The sequence below is a fragment of the Sminthopsis crassicaudata genome, chromosome 3, assembly GCF_048593235.1.
Source record: "Sminthopsis crassicaudata isolate SCR6 chromosome 3, ASM4859323v1, whole genome shotgun sequence".
In the NCBI taxonomy this organism is placed as follows: Eukaryota; Metazoa; Chordata; class Mammalia; order Dasyuromorphia; family Dasyuridae; genus Sminthopsis; species Sminthopsis crassicaudata.
In genome coordinates, this window is record NC_133619.1 from 509,361,011 (window position 1) to 509,370,669 (window position 9,659).

The following is a 9,659-nucleotide window of genomic DNA, read 5'->3' on the forward strand; positions in this document are numbered from 1 at the left end:
ATAATCATGTTGTTGCTATGTACAATGTTCTTCTGGTTCTATTCACTTCACTTAGCATCCATTCATGTTAGTCTCTCCAGGCCTCTCTGAAATCATCCTGCTGATCGTTTCTTACAGAACAATAATATTCCATAACATTCCTACACTATAACTTATTCAGTCATTCTCCAACTGATGGGCATCCACTCAGTTTCCAGTTCCTTACCACAATAAAAAGGGCTGCTACAAACATTTTTGCACATGTGAACCCTTTTCCCTTTCTTATGATCTCTTTGGAATATAGAGCCAGTAGAAACACTGCTGGATGAAAGCGTATACATAGTTTGATAGCCCTTTGGCTATCAAATTGCTCTCCAGAATGACTGGATCAGTTCACAATTCCAACAATAATATAGTAGTGTCCCAGTTTTTCTACATTCGTTCCAGCATTTATCATTTTCTTTTCCTGTCATCTTAGCCAGTCTGAGAGTGTGTAGTGGTATCTTAGAATTGTCTTAATTTTCATTTCTCTGATTTATATAATTTTTTAATATGACTAGAAATGGTTTTAATTTTGTCTGAAAATTATCTGTTCATATCCTTTGACTATCAATTGGAGAATGACTTTGAGCAGAATCTTTTTAATTTAATATAATCAAAATTACTCATTTTGCATTTTATAATGTTCTCTAGTTCTTATTGTGTCCATAATTTTATTTTTCTTCTGCATAGATCTGAGAGATAGACTATTTTCTAATTTGCTTATAATATCTCTCTTTATGTCCTAATCATGAACCCATTCTTACCTTCTCTTGGTATAGAGTGTTAGGTATTTATCAATGTCTAGTGTCTCCCATATTATTTTCCAGTTTTCCCAGCATTTTTTGTCAAACAATAGGCTTTTATTCTAGAAACTGGAGTATTTGGGTTTATCACACTAGATTACTGTTGTCATTGCGTCTTGTGTGCCTAACCTATTCTACTTACCTACTACTCTATTTCTTAGCCAGTACCAAATATTTTTGATGGTTGCTCCTTTATCATATAATTTAATTCTTGTATAGCTAGATTATCTTTATTTGTATTTTTTTCATTGATTCATTTGAAATTCTTGGCCTTTTGGTCTTCTTCCAAATGAATTTTGTTATGTTTTCTAGCTCTGTAAAGTAATAAATTGGCAGTTTGATTGGTATGGCACTGAAAAAGTAGATTAATTTAGGTAAAATTTTTCATTTTTATTATTAGCTCAGTATACCATGAGCACTTTATATTCTTCTAGTTGTTTATATCTAACTTTAGTTGTATGAAAAGTGTTTTATAATTGTGTTCATATAGTTCCTGACTTTGTCTTGGCAGGTAGACTCATAAATATTTTACATTATCTACAATTATTTTAAATTGATTCTCTAGGGTTCTCTAAGTATGCCATCATATTATTTGCAAAGAATAATAATTTTCTTTCCTCATTACCTAATCACTTCAATTTTGTTTCCTTCTCTTATTCCTAAAGATAATGTTTCTAGCACAATATTGAATAGTAGTGGTGATAACTGGCAACCATGCTGTGACCTTATTGGGAATGTTTCTTATTTATCCCATTACATATAATGTTTGCTGATGGTTTTAGGTGGATTTCCATTTATTTGTATCTTTTCTAATGTTTTTTTAATGGGAATGGGTGTTGTATTTTGTCAAATGCTTTTTCTATTTCAGTTGAGATAATCATATGATTTAATCTATAATCTAATCCTATTGGTTGTAGATATGGTCGAGTTTTCCTGATATTGAACTAGTCCTGCATTCCTGGAATAAAATCCTATTTGGTTATAATGTGTTATCATGGAAATAAGTTGCTGTAATCTCTTTGCTAATATTTTATTTTTATTTATTAAATATTTTTGCATCAATATTCATTAGGAAAATAAACTGGGAAGGTCCAAAACAATAGTTTATATAGTACTGGAATTAATTGTCTTTAAATGTTTGATAGAATTCATTTGTAAATCCATCTGGCCCTGAGATTTTTTTCTTAGGGAGTTCATTAATGGTTTTTTCAATTTCTTTTCCTAAAATGGAACTATTTAAGTCATTTAGTTCCTCATCTATTAATCTGGGCAATCTATATTTTTGTAAGTATTCATCCATTTCACTTAGATTATCAGATTTATTGGCATATGATTTGTCAAAATAGATCCTAATTATTCCTTTAATTTCTTCTTCATCGGTGGTAAGTTCACACTTCTAATTTTGATACTGGCAATTTGGTTTTATACTTTCTTTTTTCTGAGCAAATTAACCAAAGATTTATCTATTTTGTTAAGTAGTTCAAAAGTTTTCTTATCTGTGATTTTCAGAATTTCAAATTTGGTATTTTTTCATTTGTTCTTTTTCTAGCTTTTTTAGTTGAATGCCCAATTCATTGATCTTCTTGTTCTGTTTTATTCATGTACACTTATATATATATAAATTCCCCTAAGAACTACTTTATCTGTATCCCAAAAGTTTTGGTATATTTTCTCATTATTGTCATTCTCTTGGATGAAATTATTGTTTTTATGATTTGTTGTTTGACCCACTTGATCTTTAGGATTAGATTATTTAGTTTCCAATTCATTTTTGGTCTGTTTTTCCATGGTCTTTTATTACATGTAATTTTTATTGTATCATGATTTGAAAAGAATACTTTTGTGAGGTTCTTATGCCTTAATACATGATAATTTTTGTATAGATGTCATGAACCATTGCAAAAAAATTCAATTTTTTTCTTCAATTTTCTCCAAAGGTCTGTCATAACTTTTAAAAATTCTGTTCACTTTCTTAACTTCTTATTTTGTGATTAGATTTAACTATTTCCAAAAGAGGAAGGTTGTATAGTATAGTATAATTTTGCTATCTATTTCTTCTTGCAGCTTAAATTAACTTCTGTAAGAATTTGAATGCTATACCACTTGATATATATATATATATGTTTAGAATTGTTGATATTTCTTCATTATTTTTGGTACCCTTTTGTAACGTGCTCTCCTGGCAGTTACAATTACTAGTCTGTCCTAGACCCACCAGAGTACCTTTGACCACTGTCCTTTGCAGTGTGAGCTCTACCCGGCTCGCCTCCTCTGAGGCCTTCTAAGGTCTCTGGCCACAATCTCTTGAATCTATAGCTTAATAACCGGTAGTGCACTCAAGAACAGCCACGTGTAATCTTAAAAGCCTTTATTATACCTACTCACATAATGCCCTAACTGATGCCCTGACTTGTTGGTTCCCGAGTGAACACCTGGTCAGAAGACCCACGTGTTCACTACCAAAACCCTTACCTCTTTTGGATATCCATCTTGGCTTGGCCACCCAGGCTGGGAAGCCAGGGTGAAGAACGCCAGGTTAAAGAGACTGCCTGCTGCCTGCAGTGGGCTTACATAGGGCCTGTGAGGTCACACACACAGCCAATCAGTGAGAGAGTCACCCATTACGAAGCTATCTCAATATGGCCAGGATCCCGCCCAAGGGCAGTCCTAATATCCACAGAAATTACTTCCGGGTCTCAATGATGCGCTGTGGTGCAGCCCATTTAAAGGCTCCTTACACCCTTTAGCAAGATGTATTTTTGCTTTTGTTTTGTAATGCCAGAGAAACTGAGGCAAGATAGAGATTAGAGAGTTATATTTTATTTGAAAGGAAGAGATTTACTGGGACCAAATAGATCCATAATTTGGTCCCAGGGCTGAATGAAACTATCGTCTCCAAGAATCTAGCAACCAATGTCGGATACATAGATTCTTTTATAGGGTAACAAGAACAATGACCTAATGGGGGGAGGCACCTGGGATGACCTAATGGGGGGGAGGTACCTGGGATGACCTAATGGGGGGAGGTACTGGAGATGAGGAGAGGATCCTGATATTCTAATGATATCTAACATATAAGACCTTTATTCTATCAAACATTCTAATGATTAAAAGGAAAGGATTATAGCCTGAGACAGAGTAACTGAGGTAGGACAATTAGGGAAACTGGGTCAGGACATTAAAAGGGAACCGTGGCACAACAGTTTGATCTAAAATCACTACCCCTGCTTTTTAAAAAAAAAATTTTTTTTTACTTTAGCTGAATTATAATAGATTCTGCTCCAGTCTTTTACCTTTACTCTGTATGTATCTCTCTGCTTCAAAAGTTTTTTTGTAAACAACATATTGTAGGATTCTGGCTTTTAATCCAATCTGTTTTTAATCCAGCTTGTTTCTGTTTTATGGGAGAAGTCATCCCATTCACAATTAACTATTTCTCACCATGTTATTTTTCCTAACTTGTATTTTTCCTCTCTCCTTTCACCCTTTCCCTCATCATCATATTGCTTATGGCCACCACCTTCCTCAATCTGCCCTCCCTTTCTTATCCCTTTTCCCCTTTTCTGCCCTCACTTCTGTTAGCTCTCATTATTACTTTGCCTTTTGCCCTCTTACTTCCCTCTAGAGTGAGATAAATTTCTATACCTAAATTTGGAAGTTATTTCCTCTTTGAGCCAAAGCTCATGGGATTAACATGCTCATCTCCCTCCTTTTTTTCCCTCAAGTATATAGATTTTTTTCCCCCTCTTCATGTGATGTAATTTATCCCATTTTGTTTCCCCTTTCCTCTTGGTCCAGCACAACCCCTTTTCCACCCTAAATTTATTTTTTTTATATCATCACATTAAAGTGACATACTGCATGCATCCTCTAAGCATACCACTTTTATCTGCTACTGAAATCCAGAGAGGTGAAGTGATTGATGAGGTCCCACAGCAAGTCTGGAATGGAACTGGGACTGGAAGCAGAGTCTTCTGATTCCTATTGAGGGGATAATTGTGGGCCAAATTGGAAAGAAATCAGAGAAGGGACCAGTTTGTTGGCAGAAGTATGCAAAATCTGAATCTGGATTAAGGCAGTTTAGGAGGTTCAGAAGAGCTCACAAAGTGATGAATATCTTTAATTCTAAACACCAGAAGATTCTAGAAAGGACATAAATCTTAAGCCAAGAATGTAAACAGCAAAGGATGCAGTTTGTACACATCATAACTTCTGTGAGCTCATTCATGGTACAGGACCAGTGTTCTGTGACCAGTGATTTGGATTTTCCAAAACAAGTCATCCCCTTAAAGATTCTGGATGCTGTTGCTTCAGTACTTATAATATATTCTCAGTCTCCTTTACAGCAGAATTTTGTGGTGGAAGATGAGAGTTTTATATAACATTCTTTATATGGGGGGTGATGTTCTTATTTAGGATGGAACTTCACTGAAGAATTAATAAAAATTATAATGGAGATAAGAGAATGTGGGTTTATAAATGATGAGATATTTGGGGAGTTGGTGAATGGTTTTGGTCAGTACAGTGATGATGAAGAAGATGATGATGGAAATTATCCTGAAGAAATAAAAAAACAAAAAAATTAAGCAGATAACAGAGATGATAAAGACACTAGATTTCAGCAGGAAAGGCTGTTTGGCACCTTAACATCAGCTCGTCTTCATATGTATCCGGGGAAGATTGATATGTATGGCCTTGGCAATCAGTAGCCTCGGTGGGAGGTTACACTCCTGAATGTACACTAAACATAGATGGACCAAGTGCTAAGTCTTTTCAAAGGGAGCAAAGCCTGCACTCATTTCACATGCTCTACTGACTGTTTGTTACATCCATTCCATGCAACACCCAACACATATAAGCAGAAGAACACAGAAACAACACTAGGTAACAAATCTCATGGGCTACCCGTTACCAGCATTTGGAAGGGGCAAAGGAGTTTGCAGCTTCTCTTACTGCTGAACGGATCAAGACTTCTCCAAAACATGCGGGAGGTTGCTGAAGGGGAAGGCTTCCAAGTAAAAGCAGGAGACCAAGGGCATCGTCCATTAATGTGCTGTAATCAAAGGAGATAGACAGTGATAGGGAAGCTGGAACTGAAACAGGTATGAGAATAATGATAAAGAGGCAAACTCTGGGTGTTAAACCAATAAAAATGAAGTCAAATAACTGAACATCCTAAGAACACAAAATGAAGTGATGCTGAAACCTCAATGTCGAGAGTTCTTATTGGCACTTACTGTGAAAATTTTTTGTGCTGTTGCTAGATTGATTGGGACCAAAACATATAGACAAGTCTGTGACTTTAAAGGAATCTTGTTTCATAGCTCCAGTCTCTGCTTAGAATGTTGGTAGACCTCCAAGGAAGAAAAAAGAAAGCACCCACTGTGGGTTGCTGCACATTGCAGAAACATACAGCAGAAAAAAGGCCAAAGCTGATTCCTGTTGCGTTGTAAAGCACAATGCAACACTATACAGTATCCTTGTCATTTGGTTGTATGATCCAGACCACTGTATGACTTGTGGGGCTACTCATCACTGGATAGTAAAAATGTGCTTTGCAAGATCTGCAGCATTCAGAGAGGATCCAAAAAGCATTTACTCCTGGCACCATCTGGTGTGGCAGGTTGGGGAATTTTCATCAAAGATCCCATGCAAAACAATGAATTCATCTCTGAATACTGTGGTGAGATTCTTCTTCTGTCTGCTTCCTGAGAAACAAGTGTTTCTCTTTAAATTGAATAATAATTTGCAAATCATTCAGTAAATCCCAACGGTATGTAAAAGTTTTGATGATTAATGGTGATCACATGATAGATATTTTTTGCTAAGAAAGCCATCCAGACTGGTGAAGAGCTATTTTTAACTACAGATATAATGAGGCTGATGTCCTGAAGTATGTGAGCATTGAATGAGAAATGTATGTACTTCCTCTGCTGCCATATTTTCAGGAGTTTCCAGTACTGTGGGTAATTTTAGAAAAGTTAAAATGTAATTTGAAATACTGAATTTGCAAAGTATTGTAAGAGTAATTTATAGTAATGAGTTTAAAAATCAACTTTTTATTTACTTCTCACTATCTGCAAAGTGTTTTTTATCAGTGAACTTTTGCAATAATGCAATGTGGTACATTTTTCAGCCTTGAATAAAGGATACTTGAACTTTGGTTGTTTTTTTTTTTTTTTCCTTCTGTTTACCTTTTTATGCTTCTCTTGAGTCTTGAATTTGGAGATCAGATTTTTTTGTTCAGCTCTGGTCAGATTTTCTGTTCAGCTCTGGTCTTTTCATAAGAAATGATTGAAAATCTCCTCTATCTTTCCCCTGAAAGATGATGCTTAATTTTGCTGGGGAGTTGTCCAAGCTCCTTTGCTTCCAGAATCTCATATTCTAGACCCTCTGATCCTTTAATGTGGAAGCTAATAGGTCTTGGGTAATTTTGATTGTGGTTCCTTGATATTTGAATTGTTTCTGTCTGCTTGCAGTATTTTCTCCTTGATCTAATAATTCTGGAATTCCTTGGAGTTTTAATTTTGGAGTCTCTTTTAGGAGGTGATTGATAGATTTTTTTCAATGACTATTTTACCCTCTGGTGCAAGGGTATCAGGAAGTTTTTTTTGTTTTGTTTTGTTTTGTTTTGTTTTTTGTTTTGGATGATTTTTTGAAATATGTTGTCTAGGCTCTTTTTTTCATTGTGGCTTTTACTTAAATTCTCCCTCATGGATCTATTTTCTAGATCAGTTGTTTTTCCAATGAGGTGTTTTACATTTTCTTAGATTTTGTCATTTTTTGGATTTTGTTGGACTGATTCTTAATTTTTCACTGAGTCATTTACTTTCACTTACCTAGTTTAATTTTTAGTGAATTATGTTCTTCTGTTAGCATTTTTTACTTCTTTTTGCATTTGGAGTTGTGTTGTTCAGTGGATTTTTTTTCCCATTTTACCAATTCTGTTTTTTTTTTTTTTTTTAAGGGGAAAGAGTTGTTTTGTTCAGCATATTTATTTTCTTTCAATTTCACCAAATTTATTTATTTTCTTTTTTCAATTTCTGTGCTTTTCTAAGATATTGGCTTCCTCCCCCAAACTTTCATAACTCTTCTGTACCACTCTCATTTCTTTTTTTTCCCCATTTTTAATCTCTCTTTTAAAGATCCTTTTTGAACTCTTCTAAGAAAGCTTTTTGAACTGGAGACCAGGTCATATCCTCCTTTGAGGCTTCACCTGAAAGCATCTTGCCTTTGCTGTCCTCTTCTGGGTTTGTGTTCTGATTTTCCTGTATCAATAATAGCTCTCTATGGTCATAGCTTTTTTTGCCTTTTTGCTCATTTTAAAAGGTTGAGATCTGCTCTTGAGGCACAGGGAGATTGTCTCGAGCTTTCTTTGCAGGATAATAGGGACTTCAAACTGTATTATATATTTTGGAAAGAGGGAATGTTATTATAGGCTTCCCCTCTGCACAGAATAGACTTGTCCTGCCTATTATGTGGGGATTCTATAGCTCACTATTTGCCTTATATAGTTGCATTGTAGATCTCATACCTGCTCTACTGATCTATTAGTCTTCTGAGCCAGGGCAGAATAGCCAATGCTACTGTATTTTTGACTAGGAGCCTCCCACTCGATTCCCCATGCTGGGTCTCCCTGTGTTATACTTATACTGAGCCATGTTTTCCCCTATTCACTTAAGATAGACCTTTCCTGAAGTCCTTTCAAGATATCTTAAGTTCCAAAATTATTATACTCTGAATGTTTATGGGTTCTGTCACCCCAAAATCCATTTATAGGCTTATCTAGTGTTGATTCTGAGTATCTGAGTTCTCCACAGCTTCACTCAGGCAATGACCTGTCTACTCTCCATCATTTGTCTTCACCTCCTATGAAAAATTTTAAAACAATAAAAAAGAAGAAGGAACACAATTGGGAATACAAAAAGTCAATGCTTTGAAATAATGTTGAAAATATAGGCAGTATTTAATTTCTTTCTACCTCCTCTTGCAAAGATTCTCCTTTATTATCTCCTCTTCAGGGCCTTGTTTGCTGATTAAAGTTTATAAAAATCTCTGCATTGAATTGCAGATTCAGAAATAATTCTTGCAGGTATGTCTGTAGGATTTCCTTTCTGAGCTTGTCAATTTGGACTGTTGGGCCAAGTTGATTCCTGTATGTTTCTTAGGATGTTTCCCCAATATCACGTTGGCAGCCTGAATGCTTTTGACTTTTTTATCTGAACCAACATTCTTTCCCTGTTCGCTCAAAGTCCATATTACTTTCACAGAACTTTCACAGAACGTTCACAGGTTCTGCCTTTAGAAGGGCTGTTGAGAAAATAACCTGTTGTGCCACAGTTCTCTTTTAATGTCCTGACCCAGTTTCCCTAATTGTCCTATTCAGGGGCAGCTAGGTGGCGCAGTGGATAGAGCACCAGCTTTGAATTCTGGAGGACCCGAGTTCAAAGCTGGTCTCAGACACTTACCACTTCCTAGCTGTGTGATCCTAGGCAAGTCACTTAATCCAAGCCTCAAAAGAAAAAAAAGAGAAGAATAGAAAATTGTCCTATTCAGTTACTCTGCCTCAGGTTATAACCATTCCCTCTTAATGTTAGGATAAAGGTCTTATATCTTAGACCTGAGGCTATAGTCATTCCCTCTTAATGTTTGATGGGATAAAGGTCTTTATCCATTTTAGACATCATTAGAATATCAGGAATATCCAGTACCTCTCTCCATTATATCTTCCCCATCCAGGGAGCTCCCCCATTATGCCATTGTTCTTGTTACCCTATAAAAGAATCTTGTTATAGGACATTCGGGGCTGGATAAGTCTTGTTCAGTCCTGGGACC

The 9,659-nt window shown here is 35.6% G+C and overlaps 1 pseudogene; it reads left to right on the forward strand.

The window, feature by feature from the left end:
• Positions 1-5,806: 5,806 nt before the first annotated feature.
• On the forward strand, positions 5,807-6,652 carry LOC141562269 (histone-lysine N-methyltransferase EZH2-like; annotated as a pseudogene).
• Positions 6,653-9,659: the final 3,007 nt, after the last annotated feature.